The sequence below is a fragment of the Triturus cristatus genome, chromosome 7, assembly GCF_964204655.1.
Source record: "Triturus cristatus chromosome 7, aTriCri1.1, whole genome shotgun sequence".
Classification (NCBI taxonomy): Eukaryota; Metazoa; Chordata; class Amphibia; order Caudata; family Salamandridae; genus Triturus; species Triturus cristatus.
Genome location: NC_140590.1, coordinates 1,208,233,614 through 1,208,239,613, shown reverse-complemented (window position 1 = coordinate 1,208,239,613; position 6,000 = coordinate 1,208,233,614). Strand labels below are relative to the sequence as shown.

The 6,000-nt window shown below is 41.0% G+C and overlaps 1 pseudogene; it reads left to right on the top strand.

Annotated features, from left to right (window-relative positions):
- Positions 1-1,065: 1,065 nt before the first annotated feature.
- The window catches only part of LOC146811609 (vomeronasal type-2 receptor 26-like), a 42,052-nt pseudogene continuing 37,117 nt past the window's right edge, over positions 1,066-6,000 (top strand).

Genomic DNA, 6,000 nt, shown 5'->3' with positions numbered 1-6,000 from the left:
AGAAAGAAGTCAGCGAGCTTCAAATATATCCAAAAAAGTATACTTTTGAAAGTCCGGATGAGGGATCGGTTTTGTTGGCGTCTACACTGACCAGGACTATTGGCCGCTACACTGGCCTTCGGAATTCTGAAATATTGAAAGTGTTTGTCCTTTGCGACTTAGCTTTGTTGTGGATATGGAGGATTTGGGCTAACATCTTCCAGGCTTTTATCTACCTTGACTGAATTTTGGGAAATATTGACCGACATACACAGATTAATCAGACTGAGATTAAGATATTTGAGCCCTGATGAAGATCCATTTGGAACGAAACGCATTGGCTGATGTCCTATTTTAAACTACTGCTACAATAAAGGATACTTTTTGGGATGTATTTGAAGCTCACTGGCTTGTTTCTGGTTCACCTTCCTTCCCTTTACGAACTCAAACCATTTATGTCAGACTTTTCAATGATCTGTTATGGAATAAGAGACCACACGATGCTCAAAGTGGAAATTGAGCTGAAGGTCACCCAACAAGAACAAACTGAGACCATCCGCCAGCCAAAGAGAGCAGAGGACGAGATGTTGCTGAGAAGGATCAGATGGAATGAATCCAATGCAGCCAAGCTGGGGGAGTGGAAGAACATGGAAGAAATAATGAAAAATATACACCTACAATACACAATTGGGGCAAATGGGTCATGGATCTATGCACCGCCCTCCTGGGTGAAGGCTGGAGAAACATATATACAAGGAACTGTTAAATACAATGAAAGCTTAAGGAATTCCACTCGCAAGTCAAGCTGGGCAGAAAGCAGCTACACTTCATTACGGGAGAATGTGGAAAGAACTTAACCTGGATTGCAAACCCCTAACATGTAAATTAAAACAAAAGCACATCGAGGAGGAATGGATTAAAGTCTACGAGCCATCCAAGGGCAATAAACAGAAACAATTCTGGAAATACATTGCCCATCTTAAAAACAATAAAACTGACAGGTGAAATTCTGTGACTGTGGAAGTATGGTTAACCCACAAAGCAAATATATATATAAAAAAATCTGGTGTGAAACTACAAGTTGATATGAACGGACAATGCATTGAAAGAGCAAACAATGATAATGGTCTCCCATGGAAAAAGGGTGCAAAGCACAGGGTAAGCTGTCAGTCATGAAAATCATGAAAACGATAAGAAGAGATAGGCCCTCCGGCCCCAGTGGTCTCCTGGGTGGTATGTTTCAGCAGGAGCCTGAATACTGGGCAGAAACTTTAACCATCCTGTATGCAGAATACAGGCTACAAGCAGCTGTCACGGACTCATGGCGAGACTCTTTGCAGCAGAAAATATTCAAAAAGGAGAAAACAGAGACAAAAACAAAAATGGTTTCATTGCCCTGCTGGATATAGAAGGAAAAGTGTATGCCACTTCTCTACTAATAGAACTATCCAGATGGATTGAGGAAGAAGAGGATATATTATCTTCTACCGAAGCGGGTTCTGCAAAGGCAGATCACCAATTGACAACATAGCTGCTCTATCCTGCATAGCACAGTAAGCAGACATTAAAAAAAAGTGACGGTATTTGCATGCTTTGTGCATTACTCCATCGCATTTGATGGGGTCTCCTGTGATAAGTTATGAAAGAAATGTAAAACCTGGAAGATCCCTGACGACCTCTTGAAAGCCGTCGTCTCACTATATAGCAGAACCTGGGTAAGAGTAAATTTGGTCGGGGACACGGCCTCCGAAAAACTCTACACTGACCAGGGACAAAATCAGGGTTGCGTCCTATCCCCAACGCTTTTAAACTTATATATGGCTGATTTAGGCTAGGCCCTGCAAAAAGCAAACTTAGCCACCCCGAAAATAGGGCCACAAAAGGAGCATTTATTGCAGTATACGGATGATCTGGTAATATTCCCTCATACAAAAACAGATCTATAAAAGGGGGTAGAAACCCTTAATGTTTACAATAAATGCAATGATTTAGAGGCCAACCCATATAAATCCAAAATGGTGGTTTTTGGCCACTATGCATAAAAGGCCTTACACATATGGATGTTGGGAGCCCAGATCGCAGCAACTGCAAAAAGGTACAATTACCTCGGGCATGGCTCAGCGACACAGGGAAGTGATCTATTCACCAACTTAAGATGAAGCTTAAAGGGCAAGCAACAATATATGCTCAGTGTAAACTCCATGGGAAGCTATGTCATCCAACCATGGTACCAATCAGGAGGGTCACAAAAGCCAAACAACTGGCGACAGCAGGGTACGCATATCAAGCATTCCCACGCCAAATGGATGCTGTGCTGGATTCATTTCAGTGCCAGGGCTACAAGTGTATCTTCAGGCTACTAAAATATATGCATAGCAGTCTTATTCACCTGGAGTTTGGCCTTGCACAGCAAAAATACAAATGGTTGGGTATTCAGGTGAAATATTATTATTAGGTCTTTAAAGCTCCAGCAGGATCCATGAAGGCAGTGCTCAAACCAATCTACAAAGGAAAGATCAACCCCTGGAACAGCAATATTCAAAAGGTCATGAATTGTGCAACTGAAAATTGGACATGTGATGGTATAAATTGCACTATCATATGTAAACGGGTTGCACACCTTGTGGTTAGCTGGAATTCCTCTTGTATTAAAGATCAACAATTCATTCTTTGCGTGCTTTATCACTGGTGAAGTGCCTAGCCCACACTGAACGTATTAACTAAACATCATCAATTTCGGGGTTGTCTTTTTGAAGAAGAGGTTCGGATGGCCCACTTAAACATGAGAAAATCCAGGAAATTGAATTTCCTTGCATGTGGATTTGAATGATTTACAGCGTAAGAGTGGAGGAAATATGGAGTAAAAAGGAGTAAAAATGTTAAAGAAATAAGGACACTTGCAAATGCAGCACTGCTGTGCCACTGGTTTTGGATATTAAAGATAACCCCGAAATTGATGATGTTTGGTATAAATTGCACTGCCAAAAAGAACACCGTAAACAAACAAATCCACCAGCTATCACTAGAAGCGGATATGGCCAAATACAAGGGCAATAAAGGGCAGCCAGGACTCATTGCATCCTATGAGGCCCATAATACACAGCAGTATCTGAACCAGATCCTGGGAAGGAAATCAAAGAGATCAAGTGGACCAGGTTGGTGCCCCTGTTTACAAAAGAGCTAAAGCCATGGTGGAAATCCTTATCACACATCATCAAATGCAGACTTTGCAAGAGAGAAGAGTCCCTGTTCCACCTGGTATGCTGCTTCCAATCATTGCTACAACAACGATGGAGGCTACTAAAACTGATCTTCCTGTCCAAGGGGGGTTGGACATGCACAGAAGCAGTACCAGCCCTTTTTTCCAACTCCTCTCCCCCTGATTTGGCCAAATTCAAAAAATGTATGTCACAAGTAAGAACTCCGCTGAGCCAATCCTAGTAACCCTGCAACAATTAAAATAAGGGAAGAGGAACTTGCCCCAGACAGCTGGCAGAGGCTGACAATTACGCCCTGATGTTCCAAGCAGACTGTTTTTGGACTGAATCATTTAGCATCTTACACTGCCATTGTTCCCATTTCTCAATCACACAAATGAGCAAGGACTGACAGCAACACCGCAAGGAGCGTACGAGGGACACTAAGCACTTTACTTTGCTATTTCTGCACACTTCTCCAGGGAGGGTATCTCAGGGTCCATAAATACATTTAGCAAATCTTAGTCATACTTCACAAGGACTTAGCACCTTAAAAGCCGGCAAGTTGCATAACTGTAACAACTGAGGACGCATCTTGAGTAATGCTTAACCAGGCGAGTGTGTCTGGGCGATACAACATGGTTTTAAAATCTTTTGGGCGACAAACATAGGCTTTTTAAATAGCTCTAACACACATTTTGAACACCGTCCCTTAAGAGGATAGGCACTACAAGCTAGGATCGTATGCAGCTTCATAACAATTTATAATATAATTACTTATGCACAGAAAAAGGGCAAACCGCATGGAAATGTATTGTCATTGTGCCTTTATTTAAACCTCTCATTCTTAACACTGTGAAGGTATTGAGTGCAATTGGCATAGGATAGCTATTATATGTATGTAATAGTATGTTTTTACACTCTATTTTATTTTTCTCATTGCGATTGTACTACTTGGGAAATTGTAATGATTTTAAGTAATCGCCCAATTAAAATGTTCATTTATTTCATTCATTACTTTATCAAACTGTTAATTGTTAAAAGATTATGGGGTTGTGCAATTTTATCAGAAACGGCAAATATTAAGTGCTAGTTCATAAGAGATTGCTTATTTATTTTTTTATAATTTGGCCAATACTACATACAAAATATATAAAACAGGGATATCACTTCCTTCAATGCTAGTGAGCATGATTTAATATTTAGAAGCCTAAAGGATGGAAATAAAAATTAAGATCGTTCTCTTAAAAGCCATGACAGCAACAAATGACATGTGTCAGCGACTCATTAAAAGATGGGGAGATTTAGGGCTGATATATAGAGTTTGATGGTGAGGTTTCTCCGTCACAAATATGACGGCTAGCCTGTCCTCAGTATTACAAGTACATTCTATCCAATGGCAGTTATATTATGACTGATGGGATATTCAACACATTTGTGATGAAGTAAACTGTGTCTCGAAATCTAAATCAGGCCCTTACTCATATAATCCAGGTGAGTTTATTTTATTTGGCTTGAGGTCCTAACTACAGACCATATTCTAGACCTAAATAAGCCTTCTAGGGCAATCTTTGCAATTATGCCCAAATTTAAAATGCAGGTATTTTTGTGAGTATCGCAATTTAACAGGCACCAGTACCCAGGCCCTTAATTTGCCAAGTACTGCACTGCTTTGCTGGCAAACATTCTTGCCTCATTTTGCCATAAGACAGCGGTCATGTGACGCAAGAAGATGGAAGATGTTTTAAATGGTTATTCCAGACATGGCACCCAAGTAGGTGGCTGCATAACTTTGGTGATATTCGAGAAGTTCCCCCATTGAATGCTGCTGGAGCCCCTTGCAAGACTGGACAGTCAAGCCTGGAACTGAAAACTGCCATGAGGAGTGGAAAGGCCATTTTCTTGCAATCTTTCAGATGATTAGACATCTATCAATCCCCTTTAGCTAGGCCTCAAGGTCGACAGAGATATGTGATGTACTAGACTTTCGATTAGGTCATCTACCTGGAGCAGAGGGTAGAAGTCCAACTAGGATATATTATTTAACATCTGGCCATTTTTTTTCAGAATTGGATGCTGCACGTCTCAGAAATCAAATTTACATCCGAAATCCTCTATTATGTGGTCTTTTTCCAATTTTCTCTCTCTGCCTTGTGGCTGGTAATATAGTCGCTGCCTCACACATTTTCTTTTGATGCATGTAGGTAATGACAAATCTTAGCCATTCAACATGGGTTTTCAAAATAAAAGGGAAAATATTTCTGTGCCTAAGGGCCAGTCAGTGAGGTCAATGATCGTGTCAGAGGACTTCTATTGATGTCTCGAGTGGGACATGGTGTTATATCACTTTTTGCTATCCTTATTATGTAGGTGAAAAGGAGCCCCAGAAAAAAACTGCAACGAATGCCAGTGGATCGCTCCCTGGGAGCAGGCATGTCATTTGAGGTTTTGTTTTTGTGGGGGGGGGAGTTAAAAGCACCAGGTGGGGCCGATTGGTCTAGTGTGCAGTGTTTAATTTGCAAACCAATGAGTGCCTGTGGCCAAAGCTCTGCTCCGGCACTTCTATTAACCATCAGAGTGCTGAATACTGGTGTAGCGCTTTTCACCCTTCGCGATCATCAATCGCTCACTGAGGCCGAATGGATCTTTTGACCCACTAATAGAGTGTGGTAGAACCATAATCCAAAACCCACCCACAACTAAAAATGTAAACAGTATGACGCATTAGGCCATACAAGAAAGCTCCAGTTAGGAATACATTTAGGGAGTTTTATTAAGCTTAAAGTCATAAAGACTGTTCGCAATGCCAAATTATAATTTTTTT